This window comes from Gopherus flavomarginatus, assembly GCF_025201925.1.
Source record: "Gopherus flavomarginatus isolate rGopFla2 chromosome 13 unlocalized genomic scaffold, rGopFla2.mat.asm SUPER_13_unloc_3, whole genome shotgun sequence".
In the NCBI taxonomy this organism is placed as follows: Eukaryota; Metazoa; Chordata; order Testudines; family Testudinidae; genus Gopherus; species Gopherus flavomarginatus.
The window spans coordinates 1752649-1775616 of record NW_026114611.1 but is presented as its reverse complement, the minus strand read 5'-3'; the positions used below and the strand labels follow the sequence as shown (position 1 = coordinate 1775616).

Genomic DNA, 22968 nt, shown 5'->3' with positions numbered 1-22968 from the left:
TTCATGGCCTTTGAGAAAGCAAGACAGAGCCTTGGAAGACCCAGTAGGGTTAGGTGCCACAGGAATTGCTCTCAGATCCCACTGAGACTTCAACTCAGATAGCAGGATTCAAAATCCTGAGTGCTGGACCTTACACCATGGGACCAATACGGAACCCCCAGACCTCTGCTGAGTTCTGATGAGGATGACCCTGTGTGGGCAACCCTGCATTTGCTCACCAAGTTGTCATGCAGCAGTTTGCTGCAGCTCCCAGAGGCCTTTCTTAATCCAGACTGAGAGGCCAGTGGGCATGTGATGAAGTTCCCCCTTCAGTCCTAGGCAATACATGGCCCTTCCTAGGAAAGACCAAGTCCTGAAAAGGAGAAGCTGAAGTCAAGGAGCATCCTCGAGAGATGCCTTCTGAAGATCTTGGAAGATATTACAGGTAGAACTGTCTTTTTCACTGACCTGAACCGTAGACCCTCAGATTAAAAGCCTGATGCTCTACCAACTGAACTAGCCAGGCTCACATGTACAAATGGCAAATTTCATGCAGAAGAGAAATTAGTCATGAAAATGAGGGCAGGAAAGAATATAGAAAACTTGCTACTCTTGCTTTCTTAGCAGTCCTAGCCCCAGCCTGCTCCTCCATCTGGCGCCCTGAGGCCTTATTCTTTTTTTAGTTAAATATCAAATCCAGGAGAAAACATATTTATACAGAAATGTCATTGGAAATACAAAAATTAAAAAGGAAAATGCAATTCCCATCACTGTAGCGTATCTGGGCCATTCCTGTATCGAGAGCACCCACTAAGGTCCCTGTGTGCTTACAAGAAACCTGGAGCAACTCATACCACAGCCTGAACATGAAACTCAACTGCTCCCAGGTGCTGCAGTAAAACCCTTTCCCAGCTGTGAAGTTGCACTCCATAGGATTTTATGAAAATATGCTAATGAGTGTGAATATAAAGCAACTGAAATATGCTTCATGCAAAAGGTCTCTTGTAAGGTATCATTACAAAGCTTATAATCTACTGTGTGTGTTCATCCTATTTGTACGAACCGATAATTCTTGTATCTGAAACTAGAAATATGAAATATAACTCTGAGGTCCTCTTGTAATGATGCAAAGTGTGGGCCATTAATAGTGGTTTGGACTCTTGATGGCTCTCATTAACCAGGACAATTGACTGGAGGTGGCTCTGTCCTGCACCATCTGTGAGTAAGGCCAGGAAGAATGAAGGCTTGGGGTCTCCCAGGACACGTGACCATGTCACCTGGTACAGGAATCCATCTTAAACCTGGGGCTTTTCCCCAGGAGAGAGACAAAAGTTTCCTGCCTTGTAGCAAAGCTGTATAAGGGATGGAACAGAAGAAAGGTGGGTGCAGTCATGAGAAATCCCCTAGCTACCTTGAGCTGGAACAAAGACTATACCTGGTGAAAAGATTGTGACCAGACAAGAAATAAGTCTAGTTTGCGAAAGAAGAGTATTGGAAGATCTCTGAGGGTGAGTCTTGATCTGTATTGAGTTTCATACTGTATTAGGCTTGGACTTGCCTGTTTTTGTTTTATTTTGCTCTATGGAGAATACAAATGGCACAGAGAAGGAAAAGATAATGCCATAGAAAAGTCTGTGTGCGTGTTAGATCGGTGGGAGGGTGTCTAGAAACCACTCGCCTCTAGTTTCTTTTCTATGATTTCCTTTGGAAAAACTGAAGCAGGGAACAGAAGCCATTGCTACTACCTGTGAGGCTTGAACTCATGACTTTTAGATTATGAGACTGACATGCTGTCAACTGCACTAAGAAGACTTAGTAAAGCTTTAGGCTCTGTGCATATAGGACCCTCCTACATCGGTGACTGGGGCAGGGAAGGAGCCAGGGGTGTGCTGGAAGAAGCAGGGAGCTCTGGTGCCCACAGACCTGTCCTGGCAGCTTTCTCAGCAGCAGAGAAATCAATTTGCCCTGCCAGTGAACAGCCTACTGGAACTAAAGGCAGCACAGGGGGGATGTTTCCAAGCTGTGCACCTACTGCCACATTTTGGAACTTACTCTCCTTTTCCCATTAGGGCACTTTCCATGGGAATTAGGCAAAGCAAACTACACAGGTAAGAGGAACAAGCTGGGGAAGGTACATGGGGAACAGAATCCAGGGCTCCAGATAAGGCCTGAATTTATAATCCCAGCAGCTTGCCCTTCTGCACTAACCAATTGCACCACTGCAGATGCTGTTTAGATGGATTTGGGAAGCAGGCAGTTCCCAGTCTCTGTGGTTCACACCTTTGCCTGGTAATTGAAAAGCAGCTGGTTCAAACCTAATTCAAGATGTGGCTTTTCAGTGATGAGACTCCAGTACGTTTTAACAGGAAGAAAATCTCCTCTATTCTGGTTTAGCCCCATTTGACTCCTTCTGCCCATCTTCTCCGCGCCCCCCCAGTCTCTTTCCTTCCCCACTGGGGCCATGCAGAGAGGAGCCACAGTCAGTCTCTGTCACAGAGAGTCTGTATCCTACAAACGGAGGGAGGGGTCACTCTAAAACATTAGTAACGGGGAGGGGAGGGGTGTGCGTGGTTAGGGGGAGAAAGGATGGAGACCTAACAGTAGGGCCCAGAGAGATTCCTCCAAACAGGGGAGATCCCCTGCTGCCCCCCATCTGCGGGAAGAACAACTGTGTGTGGGGGGGTCTCCACATGCTGTTCCCGCCCCAAGAGCCAGCTGTGGCAATGGGAGCTGCAGGGCTGGAGTCTGTGGGCAGCAGTGTTCAGAGATGCCCCCAGCCCTCCTGCTTAGGGGCTGCTGCCAGAGGGGGGTGCAGGTTTCTTTCGAGAGCTGCCCAAGGTAAATGCTGCACGCTTCATCCTCTCCTGTACTCTCAACCCCCTGCCCCAACCCAGACCCCACACCTGCACCCAAACTCCTTCCAGGACCCTGCTCCTTGCACACTCTCCTGCACCACAACCCCCTGACTGAGCCCAGACCCTGAACCCAAACTCTCTCCCAGATCCCAGCCCCTCTCCCTCCCACACCCAAACTCCCTCCCAGAGCCTTAGGCAAGTGTGGGGAGGTGGGGCAGGACTTGGTCCCATTCTGGGCACCACCAAAAATTATACAAACCTGCCGCCTCTGTCCAGCCCAACCTTCTGCTGATACACCTCAGCCCACACCCGTGCAGGGTTTGAAGCTTCCATTGCTTAAATTCCAGGACACTGAGGGATTTCAGCTCCACTTTGCCCAGAAGGAATCTTCACCCCACTAACAACCAGGTTCTTGTCCATGGGATCACTGTTAGGGGGACTGGGTCCCTCGGTGTCTTTTCTCTCTCTATGACAGGCCAGGGTGCAATAACCGGGGCATCAGAGCACCCAGGACCTTCTGTGGGGCTGCCATTCCCCTTCCCCTTCTGTGGTCTCATCTGTCATTGACTCCAGCCTTTTCTCTATCCATCGTCAGCACCTCTCAAGCAAGCTGCACTCACCTCAAAAAGACATAAAGTCCTGTGGCACCTTATAGACTAACAGACGTATTGGAGCATAAGCTTTCGCAGGTGAATACCTGCTTCGTCAGATGAACGTGGCGGAAATTTGCAGGAGCAGCTATAAATATGCAGGTAAGAATCAGTCTAGAGATAAGGAAGTTAGTTCAATCAGGGAGGATGAGGCCCTCTTCTAGCAGCTGAGGTGTGAACGCCAAGGGAGGAGAAATTGCTTTTGTAGTTGGCTAGCCAGGCACAGAATTCCCACTGCATTCATCCGATGAAGTGCGGATTCACCCCTCAAAGCTTATGCTCCTGTACATCTGTTAGTCTATAAGGTGCCACAGGACTCTCGCTTTTTAAAAATCCTGGTTAACGCAGCTACCCCTGTGATACTTAAAAAGACAGTGTCCCCTGTTGGGTGTACATCACTGACCTCTCTCCTTTCAAAGCACTGACTGCCCCTCTGTTTCCTTGCCTCTCAGTCTGAGCAGATGGGACCTTTCCCTCCAGTGCTGGAGGATTCGCCCTTCTCATCTACCCTTGTCCCAAGCAGCACAGTGAGAGGGAATCTTAAATGTACCAAGGTGACTTTGGAGCAGAAACCCCCCAGACCTTCCATGCAATTGGCACTTGCCCCTCACTGAGCAGGACTGAAACTGGTGGGCCACATCCCCTCTGGGCATGAGCAAAGCATCAAGGTGAAAAAATGAACCTGGATATGCTGGGGAGTGAACCCAGGGTCTCATACAGGCAAAGCATGTACTCTACCACTAAGCTACATCCCCAGATGGGCTGTGTTTGCTATGGGTTATACTCAAAGCCTTCCTGTCCTCACTGCATCCAGTGACCTATAAGCTTCACAAGAAGCCCATTCCCCTCTCTGAGGACCAGGCCTGCTCTCCTAGAGGTTACTTGTTCATAGGAGTCACTTTGCAGCAGGGCAAGATTCTATGTGTGGGGCAGAGAGAGTTTGTGCCCTGGACTCAGGGGGCAGAGATACAGTCAGCCCTCTCCCCTGCATTGGGTGGTGGGGGTGCTGCAATCCCCTGCTGTAAGGTTATTGTGGGGTATGCTGTGAGCAGCTCAACACCTCACCCTGGTGGCAGAAGTGGGGTGGGGAGTTCTAGGTGTTTCCACCTGCCTGTGAAGTCCAGCTTTCCCCAGCACATTCACTGCGGTGCAATTTGGTCACTGTTTCCATGGCTGAACAGCAAAGAATCACTCCCAGTTTCCCTTCTAGCTGCAGCAGGATTAGCCTGTGTCAGTGGTTAATGAGGTGGATCTGGTTGTAGATTGTTATTCATTCCCCACCTTGACAATTCACACAGTCCCTTTCCTAATCAAATCCCCAGCACCTCAGTGATCCTGGTAGCAGGGGTTGGGTCCTGAGACTTTGAGGGTCCTTTTTTCCCTTCACCTGGAGTGAACTCAGCTTTTCCCCCATCCCAGACAATCCATTAAATAACAACAGGGGCATAAAGAAATAGGGGAGGGAACATCTCACTGCCAGGGCTGGATGTGCCCAGAGCCCCCTGCTTGTCCATTGTTTCCATGGAATTTGGCCCCCTGCTTTGCACAAGGGACAGAGAAAGATCTTGCTGTTCCTGTGGCTGTGCAAGGAAAATTGTGCTTCTGTATGAAAGAGAGGAGGGAAATGGCCCCATGATGGGATAATATCCTCAGGATTAAGACCTAAGGACTCAGGCTGAGAACTGATAGAACTCCACTCATCTGGGATTTAACAAATTGTCTTCCATGGAGCAGGGCCAGATCCAGCATTTTTGCCACCCCAGGAGAAAAAAAAAATAAAAAAGCTGGAATCAGCAGCAGCTCTACCTCTGCCACTTTTGGCAGTGAGTCTTTCCCTCCAAGGGGAACTGAGAGGACCCAATAGGCACAGAAGCCTCCCCATTCCATTTGTCATCTCTAGGTGCCTGGAGCCAGCCCTGCCATGGAGACACTGGGAAGATGGAGAAATCAGGAAACAGCCACAGATTTATTTACATTGCAAGTGAAAAATAACTGAAGCGTTTTTTTAATTGAAGTCACTTTTCCCTGACTGGGAATTGAACCCAGGCCTTGGCAGTGAAAGTGCCAAATCCTAACCACTAGACCACCAGGGAGCTGATAATGTTGCTTTTTTTCTCACTTATGCTACACTTTCTTAGGCTACTTTCTATCCACTTTCTGACAGTGCTCCATTGTCCACTCCCTGAGGGGTTAAGAACAGAGAGTGCAGGAACCCCTGTACTCTGGGTCACAACCTCAGCCCAACACAAGCCACTGAAATAAACTCTAAGGATGCTTCCTCCAGCAGGATCACAGAGCCACGCAAAAAAAAACCCAGGAGGAACAATCCTCCTCTGTCTTCATTTATCCCATCGCAACCCTCTCAGCACCCGACTCTTGCAGGAAGGACACTCAGATGATAGGAGCTCTGGCATAGAGACCAAGGGAGGGGTGTTGCTTCCTCTCACTGTGAGCTGATCACAGTCTAACTCCGTGCAACAGGGCTCTGAACTTTGCCATCTTGTGTGTTCTGAGAGCAGAGCTCCCTGAACCCTTCTGCTGAGAGCATGGTGATTGCACAACAGCTGCAAGGCCTTTTTCCCTCTCCTTGTCCTCCTTGGCTTCCCCAGACTTTCCTCACAAATGGTTCTATAAGGTGCTGAAGGGATCTAAGGACCTGCAGGTTTCCCTCACCCATCTCTTAAAGCAAACAGTGATTCCCTTCTCTGACACTCCTGGGTCTGGGCTTCTTTTGAGTTTTTCCCAAGGGGGGGGCCTGATTCCCTGTGAAAATGTGTGTGTGGCACCAGCTTGTCTGCCCCCTCTCTGGGAACCAAGAAACTTTTTCAGACTCTCCCCCACTAGATGAGTCCAACAGCACCTCCCCTTGGTGGGAGAATCCTAAATTCTGACCTCCAGCCCTGGTTGCTCTGACCAGCTGATGGCGGCAGCATGTTAAATCAACCCCAGCTCACTGGGCTAGAAAGCAGCATCTAACCAGCCTAGTGACAGCTTTGGTTTGCTCGCTGGAGACATAACAAACCAGGAAAGAAGGCAAAAGTCAGGCTATGTCTACACTACAGGATAAATTCGAATTAGCTTAAACTGATTTTATAAAACAGATATTATAAAGTGGATTGTGTGCGTCCACACTAGGAACATTAATTCAGTGGTGTGCGTCCACGGTCCGAGGCTAGCGTCGATTTCTGGAGCAGTGCACTGTGGGTAGTTACTTTAAAATAATGACGCCAATAACGTTGATTTGCGTCCACACTAACCCTAATCTGATATAGTAATATCGATTTTAGCGTTACTCCTCTCGTTTTGTAGGAGTAGAGAAATTGATTTAAAGAGCTCTTTAAATCAATTTAAAGAGTCCTTTAAATCGATATAAAGAGCAGTGTAGTGTGGACGGGTGCAGCGTTAAATCGATTTAACGCTGTTAAAATCGGTTTAACAGCATATTGTAGACCAGGCCTCAGACAGGGAACCTCAGTTCACAAATAAACACCTTCAGGGCACCTTCTACACTGCGACTGGGCAGTTGACTGACTTTAAATCTAGTTAGCTCTGTTGGTAGAGCATGATACTCTTAATCCCACCGTCATAAATTCAAGCCCCATGGTGGGTGGTCGCAACAAACCTTAGGTGTCATTCTTCTGCTAATACTCACAGATCAAAATGAAACAAACTCTCTGTTCTCTTTGGCAGGTCATGTTTCTTCCTCTCTCTTAGCTTCAGTAAAACATGAAGAGAGACCAAACTGACATTTGCATCCTATGTTAAGAGGGTATTTTCTCCTCTTCCATTGTACCCTAGGCAAGAAGAGAGGATAGTAACCATTTAACGGATGATTGCAGAGGGAAAAGTTTGGTCTTTATAAATAGGACAATGATCAATTGGTCTCTATGTCCACTGATGGTAGGACAAGAAGTAATGGGCTTAATCTGCAGCCAGCGAGATTCACGTTAGATGTTAGGAACAGCTTTCTAACTCTGAGGGTAGTTAAGCTCTGGAATAGGCTCACAAGGGTGTCTGTGGAGTCTCTGTCCTCGGAGGTTTTTAAGAACAGGTTGAACAAACCTCTGTCAAAGATACTCTGCATATACTTGGTCCCATAGACAACCTGCTCTGGCTCTGGTTCCCTCCTTCTGCTCCCTGCCTGGGCCGACTGTTGTGGGCACTTGATCCCACATGCCTCCAATGCATCGTCTCTGCTTGACCCTGCTTCAGCAGAGAGGGCTGGATTTCATGACCTCTCCAGGGCCCTTGCAGCCGTACAGCTCTATAATTCGATGCCATCGCAATACAATATAAACAACAACAAAAGTGGAATCCCCCCAATCTAACATCTAACAATTCAGTGTGAACTGACATTCCACAGCACAAAGTGACAACACGTAGGAGTGCAAAGCCTGACAATTCAGCATCATGCAAATGAACGCCCCATGGGGCAAAATGACGCACTGCAAAAGAGCTCAGCTCAAACCAGTGCAACACAAGCCAGTGCAAAACCATACAACATGAAACAATGCATCAGAGTGCAAAGTGACACTGTGCAAAACAGCTCAGCGTGGAATGACACAGCACAAACCCACACAACAGAATCACATAGAAAGGTAGGGCAGGGAGGGACCCCGAGAGTCCGGGCCAAGTATCCCTTGGCCACCCCGACAGGTGTTTGAAGAACAGGGAAACAAAGGGCACCACGAACTTCTGTTTTTTGGATGAGCAAAGAAAAGGGAGTAGCATTGTCCCCCTCGGGTAGCCCCTGTTCAATTCCAGGTCAGAAAACAAAGCTCTTCTGCAAGAATATCCAAAAAATATTGTGTTTCACTTCACTTCATAAGTACAGTTGTGTGGCAATTAAATGATGACTCTAAAGTTTCATAAAAGTGTGGGAAATATGGATGTATCAGAAAATGGCTTGGAATGAATGAAGACAAAAATTATACTACAAAGAATGTGACTTATCAACCCTAGTTTTCATTAATAGTTGATGAACTCTTTAGGGCGGTCGAGATGGCACATCTCTTTCAACTCCTAGAGACCTTCTACAGCACAGCTGATTTTTAGACACACTCACCCGGACCTAAAGTTACACATTTCCTGGAGCTCCATGAGTTCTATGGTGTTGTAATCTCCCTGCTCACGTTTTAAGTGAACAAAAGATGGGTGCTGGCATTCTGAGAGAGTAATGGTGAACCTCAAAATCCTGCCCTGGGGGCCAGACAGTTAAGCAAGCAGCACCCACAACCTCTACCATGATAGCATCCTGTCTGGGAATAATTCACTTACCAACAGCTGGGGTGTGAAATCCTCATTTCTGTGTTGTTCTATCACTGTAGTCCCCACTTTCCTATTGCTTGTCTGTATAATCTCTGTCTGGTTCTGTGACTATTTCTGTCTGCTGTATAATTAATGTGTTGGGTGTAAACCAATTAAGGTGGTGGGGTATAATTGGTTAGATAATCATGTTACACTATGTTAGGATTGGTTAGTTAAATTTCTGTAAAATGATTGGTTAGGGTATAGCTAAGCAGAACTCAAGTTTACTATATAGTCTGCAGTCAGTTAGGAAGTAAGGGGGGAATGGGAATTGGGGTAGGGGAATTAGAATTATGTTTTGCTAAGGGGGCGGAATAGGAACAGGGAATGGGAACAGGGAAACAGGCAAGCCTCTGTGGTGTCAGAGCTGGGAAGGGGGACACTGAGGAAGGAAACTGGAATCATTGCTTGCTGGAAGTTTACCCCAATAAACATTGAATTGTTTGCACCTTTGAACTTCGTGCATTGCTGCTCTCTGGTCATGCAAGAAGGACCAGGGAATGGGAAGGTGATGGGATAAACCCTCTAACAAGTACGTCTTTCAGGGTGTTAAAAACCCCAGAACCGGTATAATTAAGCTGACCTAAGCCATGGTTAGATAGTGCTAAACAAAAGGAAAGATTGTTCTGTCAATGTAGCTATTACAGGGATGGAAAACCCCTCCCGTCACTGTAGCAACTGTCTACTCTGCAGTGCTAGAGCAGTGTCACAGCAGCATTTTAAGTACAGACAGCCTCAGAGTGAGACCAGATCTGGCTCCAGCATTAAGACAACAGTATTGACAACACACTAATGCCACCATAGTCAGCAGGATTCAAACCTGCGTGGGCAGACCCCAACTGATTTCTAGTCCATCACCTTAACCACTAGGCCACAACTACTTGACGTACAGCTACTGCACTACACAATGATTCTGTTCTCACATACTTGTCGCTTCAAATTGCTCAGACCAACTCCCCCAGCACACTCACGGCTGTGCATTAGTGTAAGTGTGTCCATGGTGAACAGCAAGAGTTCCCGCCCATTTCCCTTCCAGCTGGAGCATGATTAGTGTGTTTGTGGCTAACGACATTGCTATAGATTGTTGTTCATTCCCCACACTGACAATTCAGACAGTCCCTTTCCAATTCGAATCTCCACCACATCATTCCAATAGCCGGGGGCAGGATTTCTCCGGGGCACTGAAATGTTTCAGGGGATTGGTGTGTGAGCTCAGCCTTGCATTCCATCCCTGATGTTTCATGGACTGACAACAGCAGCAGAAAGAAAGAGCCGAGCCAATATCTCCCTGGTAGGGATGCAGGTGAGCACGTCCCCTCTGTCTGCCCATTGCCATTGCAGGAGAGAAGGGTTCACTGGAATCGAATGCCCTGGCTCAGACCAGAGACACAGGGAGGTTTTACTGTGATTGGATCTGTGCAAAGGAAATTGTGCCTCTGTGTGAAATTGAGGAGGGAAATGAAACGTCCACATGGTGGCCCAGTGTCTTAAGGAATGTGGGCGATGGACTCTGGCTGAGAAATGATTTAACAGGAATTTGTATCAATGTATTGTCCTGATTAAAAGCTATGGCTGTAAGGTGCCACTGTTGTTAGTACTTGAACCTGCGTGGAGACACCCGAGTGGGTGTCAATTCCATTACCTTAATGAGGGGTGGTTGATTATTTTGTCAAGATCCAAATTTCTTGGTCAAGGTCTAGTCAATGTCTAGATGACAGAGAAAATAATACCCTGATGATAATAAGAATAATTTAGAAATATTTACAGTTGCTATGGGCATAACTATGATGATTGTTTCATGTTTCACTCTTTATATCTGACACCACCATCACCTTTCCCTTTAGCCTTGTAGTTTACCAAGGGTAAAACTAAACATCTCTTCAGATACAAGGGAGTGTTTGTGTTCATTCCTGCTAGCTACACAGAGGCTTGATGTAGCTGCTTTCAATCCTCCGGCTCTGCCCTGATAAGTAACATTTCAGGGTGTCACTGAACTGAAGGAGGGAAATAATTTTTTGACAGATTACGCCTCCTCTTAAAGGTGTTTGTCTGGCTGGCAGCCCTGGTTCCCAGGTCTCTCCTGAGGGAAGAAAGTTTCTGTGCAAAATACTAAAACTTTTAACAGAGAGGAGGGAAAGGTGACGACCACATGATGGGGCCAGTATGTACCACAACATGGTTCTTTTATGTGGGATGACTCTGAACATTGACTGATCCCCACTCCCTTGGATTTGAAGAGATGTTTAGTTGTGCACTTAGGAACCTATAAGGCTGAAGCAATTTTATGGGTGGTGACACTACGATTGAAGGGTTTTTTAATGTTGTAGAAATTGTTAAAAACACTTAGCTTAAACTGGAACTGCCTGTTATTAAAGGCTGGTTTCCCCACGTCAGTTCCATAAGCTCTCCTAGAAACACCCTGGGTTCTCTCCTGCCTCGGTGGGAACTAGAGGGAATCGTCCCCGGCTGCCCTTGGCTCTAGGCTGATTTTTCTGGGGAGGGGACGTGGAATTGATTTGTTCGCTGTTGAGAAGGGAGCCGGGCCAGTTTTCAGGGAACCAGAACTCCCAGCATCTTCCCAGCCCAACCCAGGCTGCTGCCCCGTCCCAGTCTCTGTTCCTCTGGGAGCCCTCCATGTTTGACTCTAGAGCAGGCTGGGAGCAGCAGCTGAGGCAGAGGACAGCCTGGGCCAGGCAGATAAGGAGTTTAGCAAGCAAAAAATGTAAAACGGCAGTGGATTATTACCTTGGACTTGATGGCATTTCTCCATTGGTCTGTCTGCCTTGGGGCAGGGACAATAACACGTCCTGCTGCATTCGTTATTTCAAGAGGCAGTTTAGGATTTTCATTCTCACACACAGTGCACAAAGCAGGACTCAACCTTTGGCATAAACTAAACAAGCTGCTCACAGATTCTGACAACCACAATGAGCGTTCGGGTGAGAGCTCAGACCTGCCCCTGTCCCAGAGGGAGAGTGTCATCTGTGTGGGGACTGGAGCACTGACCTAGCCGCTCCTAACTCCCAAACTTTCAGTAACTCTATTATCAGTGCCTGTGAGTGTTATTTAAACCATAAGAAAAACCACACTGGGCTAGACCAAAGGCCCATCTAGCTCTGAATCCTCTCTTCTGACAGTAGCCAATAGCAGGTGCCCCAACAACCAGTCAGCAAGGCATCACCAGGAGTTGAACCCAGGATCTCCTGTTTACAAAACAGATGCTTTAGCCAGCTAACCCATGGGTGGCTAAAACACAGTGTTTGCCCACACCTGACTCCCTGCCATCACCACTGGGGCCTGACAAGCTTTGCTTGTATTTGGATTCTGCAAAGCAGAGGAGCAGGTGACGTTTTCCTTACAAGTTGTTTGTGAGTGAATCTTTGGCCAGGTCTGCACTACAAAGTTGTTTCAGCAGAATTAGGTTGCTCAGGTGTGTGAAAAACACACAACACTACCTCAGTTGGCAGCTTGTGGCTGGTGCACACACTGCAATGCCACATCTGGCGACAAAACTGCCCTGTTTTGCTGACAAAATAAAACAACTTCGATGAGAGGTCTAGAGCTTTTTGAAGCAAACTTGAAGTGACAGAGTAGACGCTGCTGTTCATTATATCACCATAACTGGCCTCCTCCAGTATCCCACAATGCCCGCCGTGAACTCGCCTGCCCTGCATTCCTGCTACAGAGCCATGGGCCCCTCCCCATTCATTGCTCTGGGAAGTTCTGACAGCTGAGCCTGCTGCTCTGCTCTGGCAGCCAGGAGCAAATCACTGCCGTGGAATGCTGCTCTCTCCCGCACCGCGAACACAGAGCAGATGGCGGGAGCTTCCTTACAGTGTGGGGAGGCCACTGGCACCTGAACTGTGACACGCCCAGGACAGCCTTTCCCTCGAGGAGGCTCTTACCTTCTAAACAGGGACGGCTGTTTTCTAGTAAAATCACTAAAAGGGAAGGAGAAAACTCAAAAGAGGTTCCTCCTGGTGCTCACATACGTGAACCCAAATACTCTCTCAGTCCTCAAAGAGAGACCTGGAGAAGGAGACTTGCTGAAGCAAAGCCACAGGGGTCTCTGAGGTTTCCTTGGCTCCTCGCCCCTGTCCTGCCTGGCTGATGTCAGCATCTCTCTGTGAGGTCATCACCTCCCCACCACCTTTGACCAATAGTCTGAGGTCCTGCAAAAGGTCTTTGTGATGTCACTGCCACACCCCTCCTTGCTGTGCTAATGTCCTGCCTCTGCCCAGGCACTTTGGAGGTTTGAGCTACTCCCTAGGCAGGGTGATGACACTGGGTGATCGGCTGTTTGGGAAAACAAGAGTCTGTCTTTTTGCCAGGGAAAGGAGAAACTTGGCCAGCAGCAGGGGGTGCAGAACATCACCCTAGCGTGGGGGTGACAGCGCCTCTGGGATCCTGAAATCCCAGCACTTTACACACCTTCATGGAGCCTCCCAACCCCCCTGGGCTGTTGGAACTGCGACCCCAACCCTACTGATGAGAAACAGGCCTGGGGAGGGGAAGCTACTGGCTCAGGGTCACACCAAGTGTCAGAAGGATGGATGGGACCCAGCAGTCCTTCTTTCCAGGCCCCTTTGCTAACTACTGCTGCACACTCCCTCTCACAGCTGGCAATTACAAGCAGGCCCTCATGGCCGCTCCCCCTGCCTTTGAGAGGGAGTGTGCTCTGCTGGAGTTAATGGAGCAGGGGACTGGGAGTCAAGACTCCTGAGTTTCATTGATGGGGATTTCATACTTTCTCGCTATTGGAAATTGCTGGGAGAATCCCCCAGCCAAAGCTGCTCTGACAGTGCTAAGCAACATCTGACCATTCAAGGGCGAGCGCATTGTCCAGGAAGAGGAGTGTTTGGAGGAGGAGAGAGAGGGGCCCAGCTATGGAGTTTGGCTCAAGAAGACTCATAGACTCATAGACTCATAGGTCAGAAGGGACCAATCTGATCATCTAGTCTGACCTCCTGCACAAGGCAGGCCACAGAACCCCACCCATCCAATTTTATACAACCCCTATCCCAGGACCGAGTTATTGAAATCCTCAAAAATGGTTTGAAGACCTCAAGCTGCAGAGACACCACCAGCAAGCGACCCGTGCCCCACGCTGCAGGGGAAGGCGAAAAACCTCCAGGGCACCTGCCAATCCGCCCTGGAGGAAAATTCCTTCCCGACCCCAAATATGGCGATCAGCTAAACCCTGAGCATGTGGGCAAGAGTCACCAGCCAGCACCCAAGAAGGAGTTCTCCGCAGCAACTCAGTACCCATCGCATGCAACATCTCCCCGCAGACCATTGAGCAGACCTGTCTGGTGGTAATTCAAGATCAATTGCCCAAATTGACGATCCTATCATAACATCCCCTCCATATACTTATCAAGCTTTGTCTTAAAGCCAGGAAAGTCTTTTGCCCCTACTACTTCCCTCGGAAGGCTATTCCAGAACTTCACTCCCCTAACGGTCAGAAACCTTCGTCTAATTTCAAGTCTAAACTTCCTAATATCCAGTTTATACCCATTCGTCCTCGTGGCTACATTAGTACTAAACTTAAATAATTCCTCTCCCTCCCTAACGTTAACCCCCTTGATATATTTATATAGGGCGAGCATATCCCCCCTCAGCCTTCTTTTGGCCAGGCTAAACAAGCCAAGCTCTTTGAGTCTCCTTTCATAAGGCAGTTTTTCCATTCCTCGGATCATCCTCGTAGCCCGTCTCTGAACCTGTTCCAGTTTGAATTCATCCTTCTTGAACATGGGACACCAGAACTGCACACAGTATTCCAGATGGGGTCTCACCAACGCCGTATACAACGGTACTAACACCTCCTTATCCTTGCAGGAAATACCCCGCCTGATGCATCCCAAAATCGCATTTGCTTTTTTAACAGCCGTATCACATTGGCGACTCATAGTCATCCTGCTATCAACCAGTACCCCAAGGTCCTTCTCTTCCTCCGTCGCTTCCAACTGATGCGCCCCCAACGTATATCCAAAATTCTTATTATTAATTCCTAAATGCATGACCTTGCACTTTTCACTATTGTATTTCATCCTATTTCTATTACTCCAGTTTACAAGGTGGTTCAGATCTTCTTGAATAGTATCCCTGTCCTTCTCCGTGTTAGCAATACCCCCCAGCTTCGTGTCATCCGCGAACTTTATTAGCACATTCCCTCTCTTTGTGCCAAGGTCAGTAATAAAAAGGTTAAATAAGATCGGTCCCAAGACCGATCCTTGAGGGACTCCACTGGTGACCTCCTTCCAGTCCGACAGTTCACCTTTCAATACGACCCTCTGGAGTCTCCCCTTTAACCAGTTCCTTATCCACCTTACAACTTTCATATTCACTCCCAGCTTTTCCAATTTAACTAACAGCTCCCCGTGTGGAACCGTGTCGAACGCCTTACTGAAATCTAGGTAAATTATATCTACCGCATTTCCTTTATCTAAGTAATCCGTCACCTTCTCAAAGAAGGAGATCAGATTGGTTTGGCACGATCTACCTTTAGTAAATCCGTGTTGCAGTTCGTCCCAATTACCATTGACCTCTATGTCCTTAACTACTTTCTCCCTTAAAATTTTTTCCAAGACCTTACATACTACAGACGTCAAGCTAACAGGCCTATAATTACCCGGATCACTCTTTTTCCCTTTCTTAAAAATAGGAACTACATTAGCAATCCTCCAGTCATACGGCACAACACCCGAGATTATCGATCGCTTAAAAATTCTCGCTAACGGGCTCGCAATTTCACGCGCCAGTTCCTTTAATATCCTCGGGTGGAGATTGTCCGGGCCCTCCGACTTCGACCCATCCAGCTGTTCAAGTACGGCCTCTACCTCAGTTGCAGTAATATCCACTTCCATATCCACATTCCCGTTTATCATCCCTCCATCATCGCAAGGTTCCTCACTAGTCTTATTAAAAACCGAGGCAAAGTACTTGTTTAGATGTTGGGCCATGCCTAGGTTATCCTTAACCTCCATTCCATCCTCAGTGTATAGCGGCCCCACTTCTTCTTTCTTTGTTTTCTTCTTATTTATGTGGCTGTAGAACCTTTTACTATTGGTTTTGATTCCCTTTGCAAGTTCCAGTTCAATGCGGCTTTTAGCCTTCCTCACTTTATCCCTACATGTTCTGACTTCAGCAAGGTAGCTTTCTTTACTGATCCTGCCTTCCTTCCACTCCCTGTAAGCTTTCTGCTTTTGTCTAATCCCCTCTCTGAGTTGCTTGCTCATCCAGCTTGGCCTGCAACTCCCGCCCATGGTTCTTTTCCCCTTTCTCGGGATGCAGGCTTCCGACAGTCTCCGCAGCTGCGACTTAAAGTAATTCCAGGCCTCCTCCACATTTAAATCCACTAATTCCTCCGTCCAATCCACTTCCCTAACTAATTTCCTTAACTCTTTAAAATTAGCCCTCGAGAAGTCAAAAACCCTAATCGCAGATCTACATTTGTTTATCCTTCCATCTAGTTTGAACTGAATCAGCTCATGATCACTCGAACCAAGGTTGTCCCCTACCACCATTTCTTCTACGAGGTCCTCACTGCTCACCAACACCAAGTCTAGAATGGCATCCCCTCTCGTAGGTGCTTCAACTACTTGATGAAGAAATCCATCCGCTATCACATCCAGAAAAATCCGACCCCTATTATTCGTGCAAGTACTCGTCCTCCAGTCTATGTCTGGGAAGTTGAAGTCCCCCATAATCACACATTTCCCCTTTGTGTTTACTTCATTAAAGACATTAAAGAGGTCTCTATCCATATCCCAATCCGATCCCGGCGGTCTGTAGCACACCCCAAGCACTATCTCAGGGGAAGCTCTAGTTGCTTTTTTACCCAGCGTGATTTTTGCCCAGACGGACTCCGTCTTATCCATTCCATCGCATCTTATTTCGCTACATTTAATTTCATCATTGATGTACAAGGCTACTCCCCCACCTTTGCCTTTCTTTCTGTCTTTTCTGAACAGCACATAGCCTTCAATACCCGTGCTCCAGTCATGAGTACTATTCCACCAGGTTTCGGTAATCCCTATAATATCCGGCTTGACTTCCTGCACGAGTAACTCCAGTTCCTCCATCTTGTTACCTAGGCTCCTCGCATTAGTGTACAAACCTTTTAATTTTCGGCGTTTGGCATCAGTGACATTCTTTCCGCCGTCGTGCACAAACTGTCTGCCACCAGCATCACCCGTTACTCTGGTTTCTACTCCACTATTCCTCCTTGGATCAAATCTTGGGGCCACAAGGGTATCCCCGCTCACTTTGTTTACTTCCCTCTCCAGGTTATGTTCTGGCGTGGAGATCTCCCGAACATTTCCCAACCATCTCCCCCAACTTTCTAGTTTAAAGCCCTCTTGATGAGGTCGGCGAGCCTCCATCCTAGAATCCTATTTCCCTCCTTGCTGAGATGAAGTCCATCCTGAGCAAACAGTCGTCTATCCGTAAATGCGTCCCAGTGACCGTACATACCAAAGCCCTCCTTATAACACCACTCCCTGAGCCATCTGTTGATCGCCATAATCTTGTCCCTCCTTCGTCGCCCTGCTCTAGGAACCGGCAGAATCCCACTGAGACCAATTCTCCAATTTGTTAAAGGTGTTTTGAATTCCAGTCCTGTGCTCCAAAGTGCTTGGTGTCATTTGCAAATTTTAGAAGCATGCTCTCCACTCCATTTTCCAAATCAGTAATGAAAATATTGAATAGTACCAGACCCTGGACTGATCCCTGCCGGATCCACTAGGTATACCCTCTCTGTTGGACAGCCAGACATGGAGAAGGGCTCTTGGAATCTAAGCTTTCAACAGCTCTGCACCCACATCACACTGATTGCATCTAGACCACATTTCCCTCGTTTACTTGTGAGAATGTCCTACGGGACTCTGTCAAAAGCCTTAATAACACCGAGCTAGATCCCATCTACTGTTTACCGGCCTCCGCTAGGCCCGGAGCCCCGCCAAAGAAGGAAAGAGGATTGGTTTGGAATGATTTGTTCTTGACAAATCCACGCTCACTAATCCTAAGAACCAAAGTATCCTGTAGATGCTACTGACAAACTGATTGTTTAAGAATGTATTCCAGTATCTCTCAAGCTATGGAAGTAAGGCTAGCTAGTCTGTAAGTCTCAGGGGTCTCTTTGTTCCCCTTTCTAAGATAGGTTCTGTCCCGTTCATGGATGGGAAGAAGTTCTTTTTCAGGTATCTCAGAGGAGACCTGGGGCACAACACCTGGTTTGTTTAGGCCACAAAAACAGAGGCAGGAACCTCTTCTGTCCTGCTGGCAAGGAACCCCAGGTACCTAAGAGACAGGGACTCACATCCCTGAATGGACTTAAAAAAGGCAGTGGTTAAAAAGTTTGGTCCCGACCATTTCTTGTTTCCACAGACTAGACATTTTAGCAAACTTTAGAATTCCTTGGTGCTAAACACCGTGAAACTCCCCTTTCTCCTTCACAGAGGGTTTTAATGCCCCTTATTTCACTCAAGCTCATGACTGCCCAGAGTTTGAGAATCGTCCCTGTTCCCATTGGACAGATGGGGAGGAGCCTGAGGTACAGAGAAGGGAAGTGACCTACCCAAAGGCCTACACAGCAAGGCGGTGGCAGAGCCAGAAAGAGAAGCCACCAGTCCTGACTCCTGTTCTAACAAACAGCAAACCCCCCCAGAGGCAGGGATAGAGCCCAGGAATCGAGATGGTGGGGAAATTTCATTGAAACCATTTTTTTCAGAAAATCCCCTTCAGACTAAACCAGTTTGTTTCTTGAAATCAAAACAAGTGGGATGAAAGTTCTTTGCAAAAATATTTTGTTGCAAAAGAAAAGCGTCTCCTGTTTGTCAGAGTGTGTTAAATTGTCTCGTTGCACACAAAGAGGAGACACTTAGATCACAAACATTAGCTAAGATGCTTCGATCTGAGCTAAGTAGTTGATGCTCTTAATAATTTCAAAATAAAAAAATACAAATATAATAGACTATTTCAGCTAGTCTATTATGTCATAATCTGCTCTGAGTAAATGTGATAGGACACCTCATATTATGCACTAGAAGGTGCTAGGACAGCAGGAATTAAAAAGTTGAGGACAATGCCTTATCACCCACAAGGTGGACCTCAACCCGAAAGGTTCAACCAAACCCTATTAGATACGTTAGGGACTTTGCGGCCAGAGCAGAAGGCAACCGGAAGCCAACATGTCGCATTTCTGGTGCACGCCTACAACGCCACAAAGAACGATGCTACGGGAGTCACCCCATATCTCTTGATGTTTGGGCGAGAAGCAAGACTACCCATATACCTGTGCTTTGGTGTATCAGAGGATGGCGACAGCTATGAAACTCATCAGCAATATGTATCCCGACTACGAGAAAAGCTGCGGGATGCTTATCACTTAGCTATATCTGCAGCCTGTAAGAACACATACTGCAACAAACATCAACATGATGCTAGGGTGTGTCTGCAAGATGGAAGGCAATACCTTACTTGTGATGGAAACGCTAGACCTGCCGGTCTACAAGATCAAACCTGAAGAGGGTCCAGAGCAGACAAAGACCGTTCATAGAAACCTTTTGCTCCCTGTGGGGGAATTGGTAGGCGCCCCTTATGAGATGGGCCACAAGAGGGCAACTGGGCAGAACGAAGGTGCTGTACCAAAGCCGCCTTCCAACGTGACAGATGGCCCCCTGCAGCTAACCTACACCTACTCAGCACATCGGAGAGTGAGTCTGAGGAGGAAGACACAACTGTGGTGTAACCTGGGATGAAGACAAGATTTCAGTCTCGATAAGCTGAATCAAAAGAGAGCACCTCCTCTTTCACCCTAAACCCCATGGCAGAAGTATTTAGGCCCATTCCTGACACTCCTGAGCCACTGGTGGGACCCCCGTGTGATGACATACACAGGTTATTGGACAGTGGTGACATACAGATGGAGGATGTCCTGAGCACCTTTGACCCTCCACTGTTAGAACTAGAAATGCAGGGGCCTATGCCAGTATCTGAGGGGACCTCACGGGAAACCTCTCCATCCGTCACTCAAGAGGATGTCCCCCCACCACATCAACAGGGATTCTCAATAGGCGAGACAGGGTAATAAGACCAGTGAAACGGTTAACTTACGATGCACCTGGGGTGCCTAGTGAAGAGCCTATACATTTAGCACACAGGTTTGTGGAAGCTAAAGTGGGCTATCTGAGGCCCTTTGGAGGGGACCAGTGAGTTGGTATATTAGGGAATGTGATTTGTCGGGACGACAAATTCTCGACTGGGGGGAGGAAGTGAGCAGAGTCAGGATGAGCTCTACCCTGACATCTGGTGGTGAACTATGGGGAGTGTGGAAAGGAATTTCAGGTGTTTGCATTGGCACACCCACCCTGCCTAGCATAGCCCATGGCAGCCTGAGATGGTTATTTTGACAGCTCTAAGGTCCCCAATTTCTTCATTACTGGGGCAGGAGGAATAAAGTGTTGTCACCCTGATTACGTGAATGAGGAACTATGAGACTGCTTTATGACAGAAAGTCTCAACATCAATTAAGTAGCACTCGCTAGACAAGGGACATGGATGCCAAAACCCAGTGAATTGAGAGAGGTTGGGGATAGGTATGTGTACCTGATGGTATGGGGCACCTTTGAGTGCCTGGCATACCAATTGCACCTCCTTCTCTCTGGAACCTAGCTAGAGGCTGCTGAGCTGAATTCACTTTGCACCAGCACTGGGGCTCCTCTACTACAAGCTGAAATCAGTAAGAGCTGAGATCACTGAGTGCTGTGTTAACTAGTGGGGGAGCTTAAGAGATATATTGCTAAGTGGCTGGCAGAGCAGTTTGCAGGATGGTTGGAGTGGCCTAGTGCAGCAGAGAAGAACTGAGCAATGTGTGGGGACAGCTGGAGTAGTTCATGGGACGGCTGGTGGAGCGGAGCATATGGTGGAGCGCAGCAGTGTGTGGAACGGTTGGAGCGGCTTGTTGAACAGCAAGTGGAGCAGAGCAGTTTGCAGGATGGTTGGAGTGGCCTAGTGCAGCAGAGAAGAACTGAGCAATGTGTAGGGCCAGCTGGAGTAGTTCATGGGACGGCTGGTGGAGTGGAGCATATGGTGGAGCAGCTTGTGAAACAGCAAGTGGAGCAGAGCAGTTTGCAGGGATGGCTGGAGGAGCAGAGCAGAGCTGATCGTGGTGAAGGCTGCAGCAGATCTCCACGGAGAGGCGGGGCAGTCGGCCTCGGCCCACGTAAGGTGCCCCTTATACACCCTGTGTACCCCCCCCATTTCCACCCAGGCTGGGGATGGGGCAGAACCCTGCAGATGAACTCTGAGGTGATTTGGATTTTAGACATTGCCAAATGTACTTCAAGGTGGGGTTTTTTGCTCATGGTTTGTGTTATCCTGTTTGTGGTGTTTCTCCAATGGGATGCTGCATTGTTTCTCTTTTATTAAAAGGATTTTGCCACACTCGGACTCCGTGCTTGCGAGTGGGGAAGTATTGCCTCCTAGAGGCACCCGGGGGGGTGGTATGTAATTGTCCCAGGTCACTGGGTGGGGGCTCGAGCCGGTTATGCATTGTGTTATTGAAACTGAACCCCTGGATACTAAACCCGGCCCTTGTTGCTGCCAACTCAGAGGGGCAGAAGGGTTACACTAGTGACACTCTCCAATGGATCCCCGCACTTCACCCACCGTGAGGTAGGTAGGAGCGGATCATTATTATCCCTACTTGAGAGGGAGAATCTAAGGCTGAGAAAGAAGAATTGACTTGTCTTAGGTCACACAGCCAGTCACTGGCAGAGTTAGGAATAGGACCCCTGATTCACAAACTAACCATCGGATCTTGAATTTCAGACATTGAACAACCTGAATGAAATGTTCTCGAATGAGCTGCATACCAACAACAGTGCATACTAATTATTCAGCAAGTATTTTAGGAGAACTGCAATGTTAGAGAGAATCATGAACTGCTCAGAGACCATTAATGCAGAGAAGCAGCAAAATTCATCAAACATATAAGTGGTTATGACTTATTTACTTGGTCTTAAAAGAGAACAACAAGGACTTGAGTCTCCTCCCTGTCAATAACCCCCTGCTCAGCCAGTCAGGGCAGAGACTGAGGACGGGAGGCCGAGGGTTCTCACCAGAGAGCCCAAAGGATGGCCCAGGTCACTGGTGGGGATCACTGCCCGAGCACTATTTCAGCCCCACATTTTTGGGTGGACGTCCCACAGTAGGAGCTGCAGAGCACTCCCCCGTAACACACACACACACACACACACACCTCACTCTTGGTGTTGGGAGGGGAACAGGTGAAAGGACACTAGAAGCAAGAGACAAAGAGAAAGGAGGAAGGCATGGATGGAGAAAAAGGTGAAACAAAAAGGACAAACCCTAATGTCCCCAGTGATTCTTAGGGACAAAATCCCAGGTGCAGAATAAAATTCTGCCTCCTTAAGCTTGTGTTTTCCATGCCAAGAATTCAACTGTCACCTGATGGATCAGACTGAACAGGTTTCAAACCTTGAGGAAGCTCTTACCTTCTAAACAGGGACGGTTGTTTTCTAGTAAAATCACTAAAAGGTGTCATAAACAGATAGTTAAGGGTTAATAGAACAGGAGTACTTCATGTCTCTTTTGCCTGTAAAGGGTTAACAAGCTCAGTGAGCCTGGCTGTCATCTGACCAGAAGACCAATCAGGGGACAGGACACTTTCAAATCTTGAGGGAGGGAAGTCTTTGTGTGTGCTGTTAGTGTTTGGTTGTTGTTCATTCTGAGGGCTCAGAGGGACCAGACGTGCAACCAGGTTTCTCTCCAATCTCTCTGATACAGTCTCTTCTGGTCAATTTAGTAAATACCAGTTAGAAAGACGGTTTAGTATTTTGTTTTCTTTGATTTGCAAATGTGTATTTTGCTGAAAGGATTGTATCTCTGTTTGCTGCAACTTGTATTTGTGCTGGGGGAAGGATTCTCTCTGGTGTCTATAAGCTGAGAGACCCTGTAACATTTTCCATCTTGATTTTACAGAGAATTTTTGCTTTTTTTCTTTCTTTAATTAAAAGTTTTTCCCTTTTTAAGAACCTGATTGTTTTTTCTATTCTTGTGTGAGAGCCCAGAGGACAGAGTCTGGACTCACCAGGGAATTGGTGGGAGAAAGAAGAGAAGGGGGGAGGAAAAGCCTGATTTCTCTCTGTGTTAGG

The 22968-nt window shown here is 47.7% G+C and overlaps 1 protein-coding gene and 1 non-coding gene across 2 annotated transcripts in view; both read right to left on the bottom strand.

The window, feature by feature from the left end:
* Nucleotides 1-22968, bottom strand: part of LOC127041591 (uncharacterized) — a 592831-nt gene that overhangs the window by 542132 nt on the left and 27731 nt on the right. The gene's annotated exons all lie outside the window — the stretch shown is intronic.
* TRNAE-UUC (transfer RNA glutamic acid (anticodon UUC)) lies at nt 5506-5577 on the bottom strand. Its single transcript has one exon. It is a non-coding gene; the product is annotated as a tRNA-Glu (tRNA).